Source organism: Pseudorca crassidens, chromosome 11 (assembly GCF_039906515.1).
Source record: "Pseudorca crassidens isolate mPseCra1 chromosome 11, mPseCra1.hap1, whole genome shotgun sequence".
Lineage (NCBI taxonomy): Eukaryota > Metazoa > Chordata > Mammalia > Artiodactyla > Delphinidae > Pseudorca > Pseudorca crassidens.
This window is the reverse complement of record NC_090306.1, coordinates 20,539,193-20,561,229: the sequence shown is the minus strand read 5'-3', so window position 1 is coordinate 20,561,229 and position 22,037 is coordinate 20,539,193. Positions and strand designations below refer to the sequence as shown.

The following is a 22,037-nucleotide window of genomic DNA, read 5'->3' as shown; positions in this document are numbered from 1 at the left end:
TTTGCGGTACGTGGGCCTCTCACTGTTGTGGCCTCTTCCGTTGCGGAGCACAGGCTCCGGACGCGCAGGCTCAGCAGCCATGGCTCACGGGCCCAGCCACTCCGTGGCATGTGGGATCTTCCTGGACTGGGGCACGAACCCGTGTCCCCCGCATCGGCAGGCGGACTCTCAACCACTGCGCCACCAGGGAAGCCCAGCACTATATTTTTAAAACTACATTCTCTATCTTGAATAACTAAATAATCCTCTGGTAATAATAATAGTAACATAGTAACAGAACAGGCAAAAATAAAAAAAGAAAGAAAATGTAGAAACATCCTCTAATTTGTCCTAAAACTTCTACTTTTACTAATTTTCAAAATTATTTGACAGTTGCTATGAAATTGGATGTTTTTACTAAACTCTCAGTCAAGAGGAACCATTTTGGTCAACTGGAGGCAGTCGATCCAGTTTCAAGATTTTAAATGAAATAAATTCATTTTAAAATAGTAATAATGCATTTTGGGTATATAATACTAGGAACTAAGTAGGTCATAAGACTAATTTATTTATTCATCCATTTAACTGATGAATGCTGGGAACTAGGCAACCTGCTAGGGATAAAAGAGTGGCCAAGATGGACACAGTCCCTCCATCACAGATTTAACCACATATATGTATGTATATATTTTCACTTATATTGTAACTACTTCCAAAAATGGTTTGTGCTGGATTATAAAAATTCCGTAAGAAAAATATATATTATTTTTGGAACACAACATTATGGAATGGCCAAACAATCTATTAGATATAAAGGCATCAAAACCTTATTCTACCATCTTAAAAAATGACAGTGTCGTACTTGAAAAGTTACTGGAAGAAAATCCAAATTATTCTCATTCAAGAATACTAGATAAGGCATTTTTAAAATATGCCCCTTTTTTCTGCTTTTTTTGAGTTGATGGGTTTTAGACAAGGTATATCAACCATCTCTCGTATGTACTATATACAAGCTATGGAGTTTTCATATTAATGAATTACAAAGTTTAAAGACCAAAATGTAAATACTTACTCTGAAAGCAAAGTTTCTAGAGAAAAGCTGGGTTGCACTTAAACTTTCGGAGCCCCAGTAGATCCCACCTACCTTATAGGGATTTTTCTAAGGCCACCAGGACATTATATTTGAAAGTTTTTGCAACTCGCTACTATCGGAATTTTGTTTTGGCTACCTGTTCAGTTAGTGGTGATCTCTCCCTGACATATGGTTGATGCTTCCTTGCTGCATATGTTCAGTCTACTTTTTCCTCTTGTAATAATCAAAGCCAGGGAGTATTTGGGTTAATACACAGTAGCAGACACCATCAGTCCCAACCCAGCTGTCCCTCGAAGGAGCTTTGAGAAAATCACAAATTAAGAAAAAGAGATCCCAGGGCCAAGTGGGGCACTGGCAGTCCATCAACAGGAAAGCAGAAGACCATTTAAAAGGGAGATTAGATGCTATAAACCAAGATGAATCGGGGAAGATAGAACTATCAAATGACAAGAAATCAGAGCAACAGGAGAGGGCTGTGAGAGATCAGAGAGAGCTGAGAGGGAGGTAAAGGCTAGGATGGTTTCTGAAACCCATTTACAAACACTGACCTCTAATTGCCACGGACTGTCTGGGAATAACTGACCAGCTCTTGCTGGGCTGGGTTAAGTCTGCCCCCACACACCATTTAGACCACCACCTTGTCTCCTAGTTTGGGGTTCATCATTTATTTAAAAAACATGAATCCAGGTACAGTGATTTTATGTCTGATCTCTAAATGTCACTAGCCAAAAATTAGACCTTCATCCCTATCATCAAAACTATTATATATAATGCAATAACCAAGCTAGGTTTCACCCTCACTCATGATAACGCTATAAGGAGAATCCTCTCCCTGCCCTTCTAGTTGACACATCCTTTTACCACCTACACTCAGAGCACAGGCTTCTGAAATGGATCCCAAACTTCTATGCAGCAATAGGAACATGGCGCCTATAATATTTACTGAGAACCTATTCTTTTCAGGCACTTTACATATATTACCTTTCTTCATGTGCATAACAACCCATTGGAGGGAGGTAGCAATATCCCAGTTTAAAAGGATAATCCAGGGCTCGGGGTGGTTAAGAAATATGCTCCAAGGTATATAGCCTCTCCATGTCACAGTTGGGGTCTGAATCAGGTTGCTCCGACTTCAAACCCAAGCTCTTTTCCTTATGCTGTGATGTTGCCCTATTGTTCAGATCTAATGTTATGTGGTCCATTTGACCGTGTCATTGCTGAATTAGCACAGTACCAACTCCCTAATCACATGGTGGCTTCTTAGCCACACGTAACTGTACCCTTTACTAGCAAGCTGGGCACAGCAGGTACTTTGATCTTTTTGAAAAGGCTGCAGGAAATGCAAAGTAATAACGTATGAGCGCTTTAACTCTTAAAAGTGGGAACTTGTTCTGATGGTCACGACCCCCTAGTCTTTCAGTTCCCTTACTCTAGAGCCTTCACTGCAATTATTTCTTACTTTTATGGAAGCCTCTGGTCCATTGATGCAGCCACTTTTTCATAATCTTCACTACTCTCTTGGCTTCTCTTTATACCCGGCTTACGATTCATGACCCATTATTAAAATAATCTACCTGAAAACACGCTCAGTTCAAGTACAGGCCCCACTCTTCCTGTACCTGCCTGGCTAGACCCCAATACTACACGAATCTACTAGCCATCTTCTCTATGTGTGGACCTACTGGAGATTATATCACAATTGTCTGCTGGTTGCACTTTAAATCTGTGATCCCAAGCCTCAAATACGCCCACATTACTGCCAAAGAGCCCCACTATCTTTCCCTAATAAAGTTCCCTTTGGGGTCTTTGAAATAACTGTTTCATATTTCCTCTCGCCTCAAACCTCCCACACTCTCTCCATCCTCATTCTTAGCCGATGACTTAGACTCATGCTTAATTGAAAAAAATCTAAGCCATGTTACAGGAATGCCTGCATCTTATTAAATCTACACACCTCTCAGTCTCTGTGCCCATATTCTCTCTGTATTCCCTCTTTTTGAAATGGAATAAATATCTTTTCGTATCAGAGGTCCATCCTTCCACTCATACTCAGATCCCACCACTCTCACTTTTCCAAGGATTTTGTTCTTATATTTTGTTCTATTCAACACCATCATTGTCTTTCTCTGCACTGGATCATTCCAGGCAACATACAAACATTTGTATAATCGCTCAAATTATAATAACCAAAACCTTCCCATGTCGTGATTCTCTCCACTATATTTTTCTGTACTTTTCACAGCAAATCTCAAAATATTTCCCCAGCTTTCATTCATTCTTTGGATACTCTGTCAATCTTCTGCTTAATCATTCACTGAACCAGCTCTTGTCAGGGGCACCGACAATCTCATTATTGCTAGAGCCTGTGTACATTTCTCCTGTTTTCTATGTACTCACCTTTCTCTCAGCAACATCTGACCCAACTGCCCAATCCTTTTTTGGAAAACTTTTCTCTTTTGGCTTTTAAGACAAATACTCTCCTGCAACTAGGTCTGGCCAGTCCTTTCTTTGTTTCTCCTCATTTACCTGATCTCTAAACATTGGGATATACCAGAGCATAATACTGGGCTGTCTTCTAAATATATAAACAGTCTTTCCAGGTGATCTTATCCAATCTGTAACCTTAAATATCAGCCATTTGTGGAAGACCTCATCTGCCAACAATCTGATTACCTTTCCCTGAATTCCCAGACTTGTATAATCAACTGACTACTTGTCATCTTCACTTGGCTAACATAGGTTTTCTGTGGTACTTTTTCCATCGGAAGCCTACCCAAGAGGGATTTCTCCCTTCTTCCTTGCTAACAAAACCTCGATTTTATGTGGTTACCAGGTGATTAGACATCCAGGTGAAATTTGATTAGTCATGGTGCAATCATGGTAGCTCCATTCCTACTGCCAGCTGTTGGTTTAAAAATAAAAAAATACTAATCCTCCCAGACTTCAGACAATAATACAAAGCTACAGTAATCAAAACAGTGTTGTATTGCCACAAAAACAGACATATAGATCAATGGAACAGAATAGAGAAGTCAGAAATAAACCCACACACCCACAGACAATCTTCGACAAAGGAAGGAGGAATATACAATGGAGAAAAGACAGTCTCTTCCATATGTGGTGTTGAGAAAGCTGGCCAGCTTCATGTAAATCAATGAAATTAGAATACTCTCTAACACTATACACAAAAATAAACTCAAAATGGCTTAAAGACTTAAATATAAGACATGACACCATAAAATTCCTAGAAGAGAACATCAGCAAAACATTCTCTGACATAAATCTTAACAATATTTTCTTAGATCACTCTCCCAAGGCAAAATAAATAAAAGCAAAAATAAACAAATGGGACCTCATCAAACTTATGAGCTTTTGCACAACAAAGGAAACCATAAACAAAAGACAACCTATGGAATAGGAGAAAATATTTGCAAACGATGTGATGACAAGGGATTAATTTCCAAAATATACAAACAGCTCATACAACTCAATATCAAAAAAAAAAAACCAATCAAAAAATGGGCAGAAGATCTAAATAGACATTTCTCCAAAGAAGACATACAAATGGCCAATAGGCAGATGAAAAGATGCTCAGTAATAATCACTAATTATTACAGAAATGCAAATCAAAACTACAGTGATCAGGATGGTCAGGATGGCCATCATCAAAAAGTCTACAAATAATAAATGCTGGAGAGGGTGTGAAGAAAAGGGAACCATCCTGCACTGTTGGTGGGAATGTAAGTTGGTGCAGCCACTATGGAAAACAGTATGACGGTTCCTTAAAAAACTAAAAATAGAGCTGCCATATGTTGCAGCAATCCCACTCCTGGGCATACATCCAGAAAAAAAGAAAACTCTAATTCAGAAAAGGTACATGCACCCCTATGTTCATAGCAGCACTATTTACAATAATCAAGGCATGGAAGCAACCTAAGTGTCCATCAACAGATGAATGGATAAAGATCTGGTGTGTGTATGTATATATATATATATATATATATATATATATATATATATATATACACGCAATGGAATATTACTCAGCCTTAAAAAATGAAATATTGACATTTGCAGCAACATGGATGGACCTAGAAATTATCATACCAAGTGAAGTAAGTCAAACAGAGAAAGACATCATACCATATCACTCATATGTGGAATCTAAAAAATAATACAAATGAACTTATTTACAAAACAGAAACAAACTCACAAGACATAGAAAACAAATTTATGGTTACCAAAGGGGAAAGGGGGGTGGATAAATAGGAGTATGGGATTAACAGATACAAACTACTACACATAAAATAGACAAGCAACAAGGATTTACTATATAGCACAGGGAACTATATTCAATATCTTATAGTAAACTATAATGGAAAAGAATCTGAAATATACATACATATATATCAGTTATATATATAACTGAATCAATTTGCTGTATACCTGAAACTAACACAGTATTGTAAATCAACTATATTTCAATTAAAAAAAGGGCATGTGATACAATTCTGGCCAATGAATTGAAAGGAATGTCTGCTGCCGAGGCTCCAGGGAAATTTTCTTTGTTATTAAAAGATAATATGTAAATCAGATCCTATCTCTTCCCTGTTTATCCCATGCCCTACTGTCTACAGGCCCTCTACAATCAGTCCCTTGCTTACGTCTTTCATTTCATGCCATTCTTTCCTTTGCTTATTCATCATGCTCCTATTTTTCCAGTACACCAAAGTTTCAGAGTCTTCACCCTGTCTGGTTCCTCCAGTTCTTTGTATGTCTTGCTCCTTCGTATCACGCATGACTTAAATGTCATCTGCTTTAGAAAGGCTTCCCTTGCTTCTTCCATTATGGCTCATTTACTGTTTAACCCTTATCACAATCTAAAATTGCTATTTTTATATGTCTATATTCTTTCTTTTCCATCTTATCCACTTATCTTGGAATATGTGATCCTTGAGAAGTATATTCTTGAGGGAATATTCATCTTTCTTCAAGGCTATTATCTTGTGTGTTATTTCCAATCCCTAGAACAGTGCTTGGCATATTGTATTTGCTGAATCACTGAATGTGTTCTGACCTCTAATATTGAAAACGTGTGATAGATATGACATGACCAAATAGTACACTGGAAAATACAGTCCTGAGAGGTCTGATTTGCAGGCAGTGTATATATATTATTTCAATTGACTGAAATTGAGCTCAGAGTGAAATTAATCCACTAAACATCAGCTAAGGTAGCTCTGTCTCAAAATAGAAATTCTTAAGAAACAGTTTCTCAATGCTTTTCTTTTCTGAAGTGAGGAGGGGAAAGGAGATCAAAAGACAGGTTTGTTGTTTATGTAGTTTTTGAAAGAGAAAGTTATATTTGGAAAATAGAGCTAACATAAAAGCCAGCTATTCTCTGGCACTGCCAGCAGACATAGCCAGAGAGAGATGAGGTGTCTTAGTCTATTCAGGCTGTGATAACAGAATGCCGCAGCTTGGGTGGCCTAAACAACAAACATTTATTTCTCACAGTTCTGAAGGCTGGGAGGTGCCGGCATGACCGGGTTCTTGCCTGGGCCCCACTCCTGATTCACAGACAACTGCCTTCTACCTGTTTCCTCACATGGTGGAGTGAGAGAGCCCTGATCTCCTCATCCCCTTCCAAGGAAACTAATTCCATCGTGGGGGCTCCATGACCTGATCTAACCCTAATTACCTCCCAAAGGCCCCATCTCCAAACACCATCATGGTGGGGGACGAGGGCTTCAATGTAAGAATCTGAGGAGGACACAGATATTCAGCCTATAACATGGAGGTACTGTGAACAACAAGCTTCCTTATCTCAAGATCCAAACGAGACAAAAATTACCCTAGATTCTTTAACATATGTTATTTTCTAAATGGCATCTGTCATAAAATTAATTTGGTTAACACTGGGGACATTTTTTAAAATTATAGTTGACTTACAATATTAGATTAGTTCCAGGTGTACAACATAGTAATGTGATAATTTTATTTTTTAAAGTTTTGGAAGAAACTTGGTAGTTGGGTTAAAGAGGAGATTATGCAGTGAGCAAAAGCCCTTGGGTAGCAAAACTGAGTTTTAGAGTTTCTGATTGCAAGTGCCCAATTTTTTAAATATAAATAATTCCAAGCTACTTAAAAAAATGGAAAGTCCTATTATAATTATATGAAACAGTACAAATAATAATGATATATTTATTACTCAAGAGTAAAGAAGATTAAAATGGGAAAGCAGAGAAATCTCAATGGACCAGGTTTTCAGCAATTGTTTAATTTCTAAATTGTGTATCTCAAATTATTTTCTGTGGAATTCTAGAGTTACATAATGTTTCTCTTATTGTTTATCACAAAGCTTCATGCAACATAGCAAATATGCATTTTAAATGCTTACCCTTGTGGACAAGTAATAATACAAACAGTTATTGTATTACTTGCTGAATTAAGGTAAATTCATTTAAATTTAATAGATACCTTCTAAATATACAGTACAGACAAACCTCGTATTATTGCTCTTCAGTTTTTTGAGCTTTGCAGGTATCGCGATTTTTACAAATTGAAGGCTGTGACACCCCTGCATCGAGCAAGTTTATCGGCACCATTTTTCCAACAGCATGTGCTCCCTTTGTGTCTCTGTGTCACATTTTGGTAATTCTCACAATATTTCAAACTTTTCATTATGATTATATTTGTTATGGTGATCTGTGATCAGTGATTTTTGATGTTACTCTTGTAATTGTTTTGGGGGCTCCATAAATTGCACCCATATGAGGTGGTGAACTTGACAAATGTGTAGGTTCTGACTGCTCCACTGACTGGCTGTTCCCCCATCTCCCTCCTCCTCAGGTTTCCTTATTCCCTGACAAACAACAGTATTTAAAGTAGTCCAATTAATAACCCTACAGTGATCTCTAAATGTTCAAGTGACAGGAAGAGTTGGGGGTCTCTCACTTTAAATCAAAAGAAATGATTAAGCTTAGTGAGCAAGGCTTGTTGAAAGCTGTGATAGGCTGAAAGCTAGGCCTCTTGCACCAAACACTTAGCCAAGTTGTGAATGCAAAGGAAAAGTTCTTGAAGGAAATTAAAAGTGCTACTTCAATGAACACACAAATGATGAGAAAGCAAAACAGCCTTATTGCTGATACAGAGAAAGTTGCAGTGGTCTGGATAGAAGATCAAGCCAGCCACAACATTCCCTTAAGCCAAAGCCTCATCCAGAGCATGACCCTAACTCTCTTCAGTTCTGTGAAGGCTGAGAGAGGTGAGGAAGCTGCAGAATTTCAGTCTGAAGTTAGCGGAGGTTGAAGGAAAGAAGCCCTCTCTATAACATAACAGCGCAAGGAGAAGCAGCAAGTGCTGATGTAGAAGCTGCAGCAAGTTATCCAGAAGATCTAGCTCAGATAACTCATGAAGGTGGCTACACTAAACAACAGATTTTCAGTGTAGATGAAGTAGCCTTCTATTGGAAGAAGATGTCATCCAAGACTTTCATAGCTAGAGGAGAAGTCAACTCCTAGCTTCAAAGCTTCAAAGGACAGGCTGACCCTCTTGTTAGGGGCTAACGCAGCTGGTGACTTTAAGTTGAAGCCAATGTTCACTTACTATTCTGAAAATCCTAGGGCCCTTCAGAATTATGCTACTTCCACTCTGCCTGTCCTCTATCAGTGGAACAACAAAGCCTAGATGACAGCACGTCTGTTGACAACATGGTTTACTGAATATTTTAAGTCCACTGTTGAGACCTACTGCCTGGAAAAAAAAGATTACTTTCAAATGTTACTGCTCATTGACAATGCACCTGGTCACCCAAGAGCTCCGATGGAGACATACAATGAGATTCATGTTATTTTCCTGCCTGCTAACACAACATCTATTCTGCAGCCCATGGATCAAGGAGTAATTTTGGCTTTCCAAGTCTTACAATTTAAGAAATACATTTCCTAAGGCTATAGCCGCCATAGATAGTGATTCCTCTGATAAATCTGGGCAAAGTAAATTGAAAATCTTCTGGAAAGGATTCACCATTATGGATGCCATCAAGAACATTTGTGATTCAAGGGAAGAGGTCAAAATATCAACACTATCAGGAGTTTGGAAGAAGTTGATTCCAACCATCACGGATGACTTCCACAGTTCCAAGCCTTCAGTGGAGGAAGTAACTGCACACGTGGTGGAAATAGCAAGAGAACCAGAATTAGAAGTGGAGCTTGAAGATGTGACTGAATTGCTGCATGATAAAATTTGAATAGATGAGGAGTTGCTTCTTAATGGATGAGCAAAGAAAGGGGTTTCTTGAGATGGAAACTACTCCTGGTGAAGATGCTGTGAAGATTGTTGAAATGACAACAAAGGATTTAGAACATTAAGTAAACTTAGTTGCTAAAGATGTGACAGAGTTTGAGAGGATTGACTCCAATCTTGAAAGAAGTTCTATGAGTAAAATACTATCAAACAGCATTGCGTGCTACAGAGAAATGGTTCCTAAAAGGAAGAGTCAATCAATGCAGCAGACTTCATTGTTGTCTTACTTGAAGAAATGGCCACGGCCACCCCAGCCTTTGGCAACCACCGCCCTGATCAGTCAGCAGCCATCAACACCCTGGCAAGAGCCTACACCAGCGAAAACATTACAACTGGCTGAAGGGTCAGATGATGGTTAGCATTTTTTAGCAATAAAGTATTTTTAAAATTAAGGTGTGTACACTTTTTTCTAGTTTATGGCACACTTACTAGGCTACAGTTTAATGTAAATACAACTTTTATAGGCACTGGGAAACCAAAAAAATTTGTGACTCTATTGCAATATTCACTTTATTGCAGTGGTCTGGAACCAAACCCAAATAACTCCGAGGTACGCCTATATTAATAATCTTACCAAGTAAGGGATATATATTATTATTCCCTTCTAACTGATGAGGTAACCAAGACTTAAATAACTTATCTTAGGTCACACTGGTAGTAAGTGCCAGAGACAATATTTGAAACCATTTCTTCCTGACAATAAGCCCCAGAACATTTTCATTGCACCTAGCTTACTATATCAGCTAATAATTTTGTTATTGCTGTGTGTTTTTGCAGCCAAGCTACTAGTTTAAAACACCTAACTTGTAAAGGAAAGGAACTTAGGACATAAACGTTACCTATTCTTGGTAAAATTACGTTTTTGATACCTTAATAGAGTTTTATAAATACAAACAGAACACTCTTACTTTCCAGACCCATTCTATGGTCGTCTATCCACCCATTCAAAACTTATTTGTTGAGCACATAGCATACGCCAGGCTTAGTAGTAGGTGCAGAAACTATTTTTTGTTTAATTTCCCAGTACTGAGCACTTCCTGGTGTCCCATAAACATTTGCAGTATGAGCATGAACAGAAAACTAAAATACACTTCAAATTAAAGACATCTTCTTTCAGTAGGCTGATATGTTATTACAACTGTGATGTTTCGAATAACTACTAAAATTTTTAACAATTTTATTGAGATATAAGCAATGATCCTTAGTATATTCACAGAGTTGTGTAATCATCACAATATCATTTTAGAACATTTTAATCACCCCCAAAAGGAACCCTGTACCCATTAGCAATCAATCCTCATCCGCCTCCCTTGTCCCCTAGCTTGAATCAACCACTAACCTATTTTCTGTCCCTATCTATTGGTGTATTCTGGATATTTCATATAAAGGAAGCTTATAATTTGTGGTCTTTGTGGCTGACTTCTTTCACTTAGCATAATATTTTCAAGGTTCATCCATACTGTAGCAGGTACTAGCCCTTTATTTCTTTGTATTGCTCAATAATTTTCCATTTTGTGGATGTACTGCATTTTGTTTACCCATTCATCAGTTGATGGACATTTGGATTGTTTCCACTTTTTGGTTATTATGAGCAATGCTGCTATAAATATTTATGTACAAGTGTTTGTGTGGACATATGTTTTTATATCTCTTGGGTATATATCTAGGAGTGGAACTGATGAGTCATAAGGTAACTCTGTGTTTAATACTTTCAGAAACTGTCTGTTTCTGAAAGCAGCAGCACCATTTTACATTCCCACAAGAAATGTACGTGGCTTACAATTTGTCCACGTACTAACCAACACTTATTAGTGTCTCTTTTTATTAATGCCATCCTAGTGTATGAAATGGTATCTCGTTGTGGATTTAAGTTTCATTTCTCTAATGACTAATGATGTTGAGCATCTTTTCATGTGCTTGATGGCTATTTGTATATTGTCTTTGGAGAAATGTCTGTTCACATCCTTTGCCCATTGTAAAACTGGATTATTTTTCTTTTCATAGTTGAGTTGCAAAAGTTCTTTATGTATTCTTTGTATGAATACTGGTTGTATTTCCATATAAATTTTAAGATCAACTTCCCAATTTCCACACACAAAAAAAAGAAGGGTGGATGGAATTTTCATAAGATTGCACTGAATCTGTAGATCAGTTTGGGGAGTACTGTCATCTTAACAATATTAAATCTTCCAATCCATGAACATAGGATGTCTTCCATTTATTTAGATCTTTGATTTCTTTCAACAATGTTTTTTTAGTTTTCAGAGTACAAGTTTTGCATTTCTTTTGCTAAACTTATTCCTAAGTATTTTATTCTTTTTGATACCATTGTAAATGGAATTGTTTTCTTAATTTTGATTTTGGATTGTTTATTACCAATGGGTAGAATTACAATGTTAATTACTAATGGAGAAAAATACAATTGATTTACATATATTGATCATGTAGCCCGCCACTTTGCTGAACTCATTTATTAGTTCTAATAGGTTTTTAGTGGATTCCTTAGTATTTTCTATATACAGACTCATGCTATTTGCAAATAGGGGTAGTTTTACTTCTTTCTTTCCAATCGGAATGCCTTTTATTTTATACTGTTGCCTAATTTTCCCTGACTAGACTGGGCTGAAGAAAGAAAGATGACATCCTTCTTGGCCACACCCACCAGAGAAGAGCTTCCATTTCATTGAACTGGGGAGTGGGGAGGAAGTCGTAGCTCAAATGCTAGAGGCTTGATGTTCTTGATGAGATTTAGTAGATTTTCTTAAATAACTATTTCTCCAGTTTCTGTATATCTTTAGGACAATTTCCAGATGCTTTAAAATGTTGTTGTTTGTATAATTTTCATTAGGGATGATTTTTTTCACTGAGCAGGGGGTCCATAGAGTTCCTCACACCACCAATGAGAAGTGCTTCTCCCTAATATGGAGCATTAATTTCCTACAGCTGCTGTGACAGATTACCACTAACTTAGTGGCTAAAAACAATGCAAATGTATTCTCCTACAGTTCTGGAGGCCAGATGTCTGAAATCAGTTTCACTGGGCTAAAGCCAAGGTGTTGGCAGGGCTGGTTCCTTCTCAAGGCTCAAGGGGAAAATCCATTCCTTGCCTCTTCCAGTTTCTAGAGGTTGCTGGCATTCCTTAGCTTGGGACCACATAACTCAGATCTTTGTTTTCATTGTCACAAAGCCTTCTCTCTGATTCTGACTCCTCCTGTACTCCTTTTAAAAGGACCTTTGTGGTTATATCAGGCCCACCTGGATAATCTAGCATAATGTTATTGCAAGATTTTTAACTTTTGATCACATCTGCAATTTTCCTCTTGACATGTAAAGTAACATTCCCCAGGTTATGGTGATTAGTACATAAACATCTTGGGGCAGGGGGCAAGGGGGAGAGGTGCAATTTTTCAGAATTGTACAATTTTAGTGTTTGGAAGGAGTTTTACCCTTTGTGGATGAAGAACCTGTAGCTTGGATTGTTACAACCATAGTGAAGGTCTTATAACTAGTGCGTGACAGAGCTAGAACCACATCTCCAGACTCCTGTTTTAGAACATAACATCTGAATGACGAAACAAAAATAAAAATATTATTTGTGGATTCTAAGCCATAGATATAAATTTTAAATCGGCGAATTATGAAAACACAAAATTAGTTTTTATCAAAACTGGCTATCTGAAGACAACTTAAAAATAATATATTCAATTCAATCATTGTATTCAAATTTTACCTTTTATAACATCCCTTGCCTTTTAAAGATAAGGGTTGGCTGCAAGCAAGATGTTTTCCCCAGGACTTCCCTGGTAGTGGGAAGACTCCGTGCTTCCACATCAGGGGACGTGGGTTCCACATCAGGGAAGATCCCACATGCTGCAGGGTGTGGCAAAAAAAAAAATAATAGTTAGAAAATCAGGGGCTTCCCTGATGGTCCAGTGGTTAAAACTCCATGCTCCCAATCCAGGGGCCATGGGTTTGATCCCTGGTCCGGGGAACTAAGATCCAGCAGGCCGCACGGCACAGCCAAAAAGAAAAAGGAAAAAAAAAAAAGATGCTTTCCCCAAGTTAATTTAATTCATGTTCATGTATATATGCAATAAAACACAGTTATTACCATATGCACTGTGGAATAAACATATGCACATTTATATAATTTATGAAGAATGTGTCATTTGGTGATTCCAAATGAGAGAAATTATCCAGAATTTCAGAAGAAATCTGGAAAATTTAATTGAATGAACTGTGTGTGATATGAGAGGGTCTTTTTCCAAAAAATATTTGCACTAATTTAAATTTATAAAGTGTGATTCTCTCCAGTGCTTTTTTTCTAGGGCTGTTTTTTCCACCAGCTCCTGAAGGATGTTCAGAGCATGTTAACATTTCTCTATAACATAAAATGACCCATGGAAAGAACTGATTAATGATTGCACACAATACTTTGAGGGAAAAAGTCATCGTGAGAGCTGGAAATGTTCCTTTAACAACAGTGTCTGCGCTTAGAGTTTTTCAAAGCTATTTCACTTAAAAAAAAAAAAAAGGAGAAAGAAAAAAAAGAGCACACCTCTTTCCCTCCCTCCCTCCCCCTCTCCCACCACAGATGCCTTTCTCAGGCACATCATCATCATTCAACAAGAAGTTGAACAATAAGCTATTGTCAGTTATAAGCAGTAGTTACAGAGAAAGAATCTGGCCCTTGAAAGGGATAGATTACACTGCCAAAGAGATTTGATCTGACCTTCTCGTTAGCATGTAAAATTCCCTTTGTAGTATCAGCTCAGAGAAAGGAAAAAAGGTAGCATGGGGGTGTTTTCTGGGCACAGGATTTGGGTTCTGTAAAATAGATCCTTCTTTTATTGTAGAATATTCTATACTAGACTTACAGATTTACTACTAGTCTATAAATTGAGTGCAAAAATACATCAAAAATTTTCTCAATGACTGAATTTAAAGGCTCCCTTTAAAAGAATCATAAAACAAATCTCTTTAATCAAGAAAAGCCATTGTTTGATGTATTCTCAAGGGATGTTCAAGCTCATTGAGAATGTTTTTGAGGTTTCAGGTTGGGTAGGAGCAATTTTTTACGATTATTCTTTTGAAAGTTCTATCAGCTGCATAGAACTCCTCAGCCTGGAAATAAACATGAAGAAATAGTGACACAGTGCAACATTTGTTTAAAAATTATAGAACAAGGTTTCCAATCTCTACTGTACTCTACCCTTTAAGTAATATGTGCCTTGCCTTTTTAGTGGGAAAGGACAAACCTCTTAGGTTCCAGTAAGTGCTGTTAGGAAATTCAGCCCAGAGAATCACTAGATATATTTATCAAATTGTACTTAATACATGTTCACAAAACATGAATTTTTTAACGATTCCTACTCCTCTGGAAAAGGAATTTTACTTATTGTTTACATAAGGGAAAAATATCATTGATATGGCGGCATTTTAAAAATCATGGTCTGTTCACTTAACTTAAAAAATATTTGTTGAATGCACCCCAATGCTCATAGCAGCATTATCTACAATGGCCAAGACATGGACACAACCTAAGTGTCCATTAACAGATGAATGGATAAAGAAGATATAATACACATGCACACACAATGGAATATTACTCAGCCATAAAAAAGAATGAAGTTTTGCCATTTGCAGCAACATGGATGGACTTGGAGGGCATTATGCTAAGTGAGTTAAGTCAGACAGAGAAACACAAATACTATATGACATGACTTATGTGTGGAATCTAAAAAAAATACAACAAACTAGTGAATATAAGAAAAAGAAGCAGACTCACAGATATAGAGAACAAACTAGTGGTTACCAGTGGGGAGAGGGCAAGATAGGGGTCAGGGAGAGGGAGGTACAAACTATTAGGTGTAAGATAGGCTCAAGGATGTGTTGTAAAACACGGGGAATAGAGCCAATATTTTGTAATAACTGTAAATAGAAAGTAACCTTTCAAAATTGTATAAAAAAATTTTTTTAAATTGTTGAACTATAGCATATGTACAAAAAATATAGATATCATGAGTATTCAGGCCTATTAATTTTAGCAAATTTAACACACCTATGTAACCAGCACCCAGCACAACCAATTTGTGAAGAGGACTGAATTATTAGTTTTAAATTCAGACTCTTGAAGACTGTAAGTTTAAGGAACAAGTTCTGTGCACAGCCCAGGCTGCTGGAGGCCACAGCTAGAGGGTGGCAGAGGCACCACCCAGGCTCAAGCTTCTCTGGGGCCATCACCTGGGCCTGTCTTGCTGGTGGTGAGGCCAGGGCCCAGGCAGCGCTCTGCCAACCATCAGGCAGAAAAAGTCTTTCTGTACAAAGAAAGTTCACTGCTCAGATGATGACAGGAAGGGAAGGAGTAAGCAGAGGGGTCTGAAAAGGGCAGGTTTAAGAGAATAAGCAGGAGCTGAAAAGAGTTGAGCTGGAAGAGGCAGAGAACGTTCGAGAATCCCTCAGAGGCGGCAGACCAGACTATGGGGTCCATTTCACAGAAACTGTTCAGTGACTTCCCTAATATTATCAATAGAGAAACAGAGGCCTGAGAGGTGTTCCCGGTAGTAGGGATATAAATGGTGAAGCTTGGACCAAAACATCCGTCTTCCAGTCTCCAGAGTTCATTTTGTTCTTTATTATTCCTCAAGTCAGATTATTTTACAACTTTGTATTCCTGAGTTGTGTCAGAAAGATGTTATGGTTCAGGGGCCTGAAAAATACAAGTTGAAAATTAGAGCCAGGCAGTTCTGAAAGCTGTTGGTTGAGGGTTGCTGTGAAATCAGATATGTTATTATCCAAACAGAGCTCATCACGCTAACATTATGCTCAGTTGGCTAGGAAAAAATGAAGAGTAATGTAAATGAAAAGGACCTAGCTACAGAGATATGTCCATTAACACTCTGCTCTGGGGGGGGGGGGGGGTTCATGTGTGTGTGTTTGTGTGTGTGTGTATATGTGCGCCCAACACACTCAGATCTCTTGAGGTTATTGTAATGCTATTACATATTTACTTTTGGTCTACAGAACTCAGTTTTTCCATAGCAACTGAACAATAGTAGAAAGAAAGTTTCAATTGCAGGGATAATATGTGGACACTGGAATGTTTGCCATTTTATTTGCCTTTAGACAGAGGTTATAGATAACTTCTTTTATAAAAGTGAGTTTGTGGTCTATATGTGTTTTGAAATCCAGGTCACATGGTTAAATGTAATTAGTTTTAAGTTAAAGAACACACACCTGAATAATGCAAACAATTGTCACTTAATCCTCCTTTACCTTGGACAAAAATTAACATTATTTAAAAACTTGTAGAATCTAGTGGATTGGTTTGGGTTGTTCACTTAGATCCACACTGTCTGGCTCTCTAGCTGTGGCTGGCTAGCTCTTTTTTCTACTTTAAACAAGCAAAGGTCACTGTTTTAATCCTTACATTAACTCTTTAGCTATAGTCTACGTCAACAGCTATGGACTGAGTACCTCTTCCTAGTTTTCTGTTTTGTAAATGAATATTTCTGAAGAACGAGGGAAACGCATGAAAACTGGAAGAGTTTAGTAGCTTTGCAGACAGCATTCACATTAAGACTGATGGCAAACTTTAAGGATAATTTAAGCCTAAGATTTATGATTCTATGAGTTAACCACTTCTAAAAAGAAAGATCACTAACTCAGGAACAACTCAAATTGCATCCTCATTGATGTTGTGTTGGTTGTGTCCTTTTCATATGTGAAAGGTGTCTTCTGTGCATGTTGAATGTAAGAACAGTCATGGCAAGCTCTGGGGGTCCAATCCAAGTACAAGTCAAGGTTGGGCTAAAGCTGGGGTGGGCTCTGCAGTGCAAAAGCCCAGTGAGAACTGGTGGGTACCTGATGTGCACACCTGCAGCCACATCCCAGGGAACTCCAAAGGTCAGATGCAGGGAAGCTAAATTCTGTCATCAGATCCAACTATGAGTGCAGGCAGCAAAGGGCAGGCCAGAGCTGTGGAACAGAGGCTGGCTGAACGCTGGAATGGAATTGGGAGGGAGAGAGGAGGCAAGTGATGTGAGAGGGTCTGGGGCAGTTGCTAAAAACAGGAAAGCATGTCTGAGGGTGTGTTTTTATTGTCTGTTCACCATGTATGTGGGCATGTGTGTGGCACACAGGCCAGAGTACTGGATCAGAGCAGAAACCCAACATTATTGGAGAATGAGGTATTTCACTTGGACAGATTTTTCCAAATACCTGAAGCAAATCCTTCTCAATGTGTACATTCAACATTTCCAGAGAAATCTTTTAAATGGATTGTATGTTTCCTGACTTTTTAAGGCAGAGCGTATGAGTTTAATGTAAACCTTACTAGATGACCATCGCTGACTGTACTGTGCTTTAAAACAGTGAAGCCTTCAGGTTTATTAAACTTTAACAGACTTCTTGTCCATATAGAAAATATGAAGTCTCCCCCGACTTCCACATTTTTTCAAAAATTGTGTTTATTTATTTTTGTATGTTTTTCCCTCTAGCAGTGCAGTGTTGTTTCTTTTTTTTTTTTTTTTTTTTTTTTTGCGGTACGCGGGCCTCTCACTGCTGTGGCCTCTCCCGTTGCGGAGCACAGGCTCCGGACGCGCAGGCTCAGCGGCCATGGCTCACGGGCCCAGCTGCTCCGCGGCATGTAGGATTCTCCCGGACCGGGGCACGAACCCGTGTACCCCGCGTCAGCAGGCAGACTCGCAACCACTGCGCCACCAGGGAAGCCCCAAGTGGTGTTTCTTATTACAGCTAACCCTTCTCAGTGTGCCCACCTCTACTACTGTTCTTCCCTTCTCCTCTTCTGCCAACTTATTTCTGATTTATCTATTTTGGGCTACAAAACAGATGTTTGGATTTGTTAAAATTATGTGTGAAATAAGAAGGGGGTCCTGAAAAAATGTCATATGAATTAAGCATATAAACTTTAATGCATGAATGCCCAACTTCAAACATCTATTTAAACTACTCAGAACCCTCTTAGAGGCTTTATATTTTGTTCTGGTTTTTTTGTTTTGTTTTGTTTTTTAATTTTTTATTGGAGGATAGTTGATTTACAATGTTATGTTAGTTTCCGGTGTAGAGTGTTTTGTTTTTCTCATAGTTGAGATTGTCAGTGGTTATCTCTGACTATCTGAGGTAGTAACATAATCTGAAATGTTATTTGGCTATATCCATTTGCTGTCATGACTTTTCTAGAACTGTGACTGGCGGAGTGAGGGTTTAACAAATATTTGTTGTAAGAATAACAACATTCATTGATGAATGAAAGCAGGATGTGCAGTTTCTGTCCTACAAAATTCAGCTGCATGCCCAGTTTAGCAGAAGGTACATATCAGTATTAACTAAGAATGATGTGGATGAAAGCCAGTGATGTCTGAAATCATTTTTCAGGGCTCGCAAACTCCAGGTCACGGGCCAGAGCAACTTTTTGTTTTATGTTTGCTAGTGCCTGTGGATCATACATGAATTCTCTAGTTCAGTGATCTCACCACTGCTTTGCTGTTTTTGTACTTGGCCGTGTCGTATGGTTAGGTTACCTGCTTGGTATACCCTAGGGGTGTTTAGATTTTCAGGTCCCTCAGTTGCTGTCTTACATAATCATTATTGAATATGCTCAGCATACGAAGCAGTACGAGATGGTGAGAAACATGTTCAAAACCCAAGCTCTTGATTCCCCTGCAGTTCCAAGTCTACTCTTCCCAGAGCCTCCCAATTCAGTAAGTGCCCTGCTTCAAATGTCTAAAATCTAAGGGCTGTTCCTCTCTTTCTTTCATATCCCACATTCACTCCACCAGCAAATTATACCACCCTTGAAAGATATTTAGAATTTAAGTATTTCTCATCACCCCTATTGCTACCACTTTGGTCTAACCTACCATTGCCTCTAGCCAGGACTATTGTAAGATCCCCTGACTGGTCTATCTGCTTCCATGTGTGCCCTCTTTCAGTTCTCCCCACAGGGAGATCCCTTTATTAAGGAAGTAAATCTCATAAGTTCTCTGTTCAAAACCATCTATTAGTTTCCCACGTCACTCAGTATAAAAGCTGAAGTTCTCTCCATGGCTTATAAGGCCCAGCACTTCCCTTTCCTCCACATCTCTGACCATCTCTCTTGTTACCCTCCTCCTTTTTCACTAGAAGCATCCACACTGACTCCCTCTTGTCCCTGGAACGCGCCCAACATGCTCCCACCTCATGGCCTTGGCACTTGCTTTTTCTCCTTTTTGGGCCCCCTCCCCCTGGATAACCAAATGACTCATTTCCTTCCCTCCTTCAGGTGGCTGCCCAAATGTCTGCATTTCAGACAAGCCTTCCACAACTACCCTAGGGAACTACCCTAGGGAACTAAGATCCCACAAGCTGCATGGCCTGGCCAAAAAAAAAAGTAATCTTCTTGAGGGGAGGGATTTTGTTCATTATTGCCTCTCGTGTGTGTAGAATAAGTCCTGGTGTTATGGGCTCAATCAACATTTGTTTACTAAACAAATGAATAAGTGAAAGAAAAAAATAACAAAGAGATGTATTCATTCAAGAAATATTTATTGTGTTGTTAACTACAGGTAGGCATTGTTCTTGGCCCTTGGAATACTTCAGTGAACAAACCAGAGAGATCCAGTCTTGTGGAGGTCGGATATAGCAATGCATGGAGATGGAGGATACAGACAGGAGGCAGCCCAGGACGGTGGTTAGGAGCCCGACTCTGATGGCAGCTCACCTGGCTTTGAGGTTTCTCCCTGCCACTTGCCTATGTTGAACAAGTTACTTAAGCCTCTGATGCTTCAGTTTCTCTCCGTCTGTCAAATTGGGGTGAAATATCTGTTGCATAAGGTTGGGGAGAATTACATGACAAGGTGCACATAAAACATTTGACACATGGCAAGGATTCAATACATGTTGACCATTATTAGAGCAAATGAAGACATGGAAGCTAATAGTAATGGCTTTAGGGATGAATGCAATCCACACGAGGTTTTGTGAGAGGACCAAGGTGACCTGGTGCCTGAAGCTGCAGTGCTGAGTTTAGACTTTTGTGTTCAACGCAAGAAAAGGCGTCAGTTCAGAGAAAAGGCACAGAGGAAAAAGTCAAACTGAATGACTTGCTCTATGAAAAGCTAGCATGTCCCTGGAGACCATTCAGATGGACCACTCACATAGCAGTAGCAGCAGCTTTTGTTTTGCTGTGGTAGGAAAAGCTAGTAGCTTTACTCCTATTGTGTTGAAGAAAAAGAAATATTTACATCGAAAAGGTACACTGTATCATTTTCTGATGCTTCAGAGAAACCACAACAACAAAACAGCTCCATTAAATTTATTTTGCTAATGGTGAAAATTAGAATTGAGTACGTAGAGCTAAGTGGAGTTAGACTGAGAGGGTGCTGAAGTTTCCTGTTAACATTAAAAAAGGCCTGTTTGGGTTTTTTTTTTCTTGTTTTTCTGAAATGTCCTTTTAAAACCTTGTATGGAAAATTGCCATAGGTGTTGCTATTCCATCTAAAATACAGTCGTACACGGGAACACGTCGTTTCCTCTGGAAGGGCAGCTCTGTCATAACTGGAAGTAAACGATGGCAATAGCTAAGCTTTTTTTTCTTTCCTCGGCATGGTACCCCCGAATTTCAAGTAGAGTTAAAGTCGAGTCTACATCATAAAGTACGCATGGTCACCTATATATGTATTTCACATCTCTCAAATATTTAAAAGCTAAAGCTTTGGGAGATACAAAGTTCAAAGGATTCCCTGAGAAGGGTCAGACACTTCTACTCTGAGTTATTTGATTACAGAGAGAATTTGCATATTCGGACAAAAATCTTATAACAGGTGCTTCAAAAAGAGGGGGAATTAGCAAATCTGTCTATGATCAGCCTTGATGAGAATTCTCTTGCATTAGTTATGCCCAGGAAAGCTTGACAGTCCAGTTTGCTAAAACTAGTCTGTCCCTGAGGGGTGAGTAGGAGGGAAAGGCAGGCACGCCAGGGAGGGGCTCCAGGTGGCCCTGTGTTCCGCCCCACCCGCCAAGGGCTGGGAGTTTGCTTTGGAAAAATGGCAGAATGAGCACCTGCAGTCTTAGATCATTCTTTCCTGGATCTCAGCTGGACTACCATCAGGCAAACTGCCCTGAAGAACCATCTGGAGATGTGAATATTCTCCTAAACAACTTCTTGGGCAAAGACAGACACAAGAGGGGTGGGGTGCTAGTCTTTCTTAGCCATTTCATGAGCTGATTACAAAAGGGGAACTTGGGGCTTCCCTGGTGGGGCAGTGGTTGATAGTCCGCCTGCCGATGCAGGGGACATGGGTTCGTGCCCCGGTCTGGGAAGATCCCACGTACCGCGGAACGGCTGGGCCCGTGAGCCATGGCCGCTGAGCCTGCATATCCGGAGCCTGCGTGTCCGGAGCCTGTGCTCCACAACGGGAGAGGCCACAACAGTGAGAGGCCCGCGTACCGCAAAAAAAACAAAAGGGGAACTTGGAACTTTAAGTTTGTTTATTATATTGTTTACTTGTACTGGAAAGAAGTGAAAAGAGCTACAATATGTTTTAGCTTGTTTATGGTATATTTTGTCATTTAGAATTTTTATACTTTAAATCAAATTGATCATCTTTTTCTTCATCTTTTGCATTTTGTGTATTATTTGGAGTACGAAGTTGGAAAA

At 39.0% G+C, this 22,037-nt stretch overlaps 1 protein-coding gene and 1 pseudogene across 5 annotated transcripts in view; both read left to right on the top strand.

Annotated features, from left to right (window-relative positions):
• LOC137202720 (tigger transposable element-derived protein 1-like) overlaps positions 1-11,574 on the top strand; it is a 32,646-nt pseudogene extending 21,072 nt beyond the window's left edge.
• LMNTD1 (lamin tail domain containing 1) overlaps positions 1-22,037 on the top strand; it is a 440,677-nt gene that overhangs the window by 324,237 nt on the left and 94,403 nt on the right. The gene's annotated exons all lie outside the window — the stretch shown is intronic.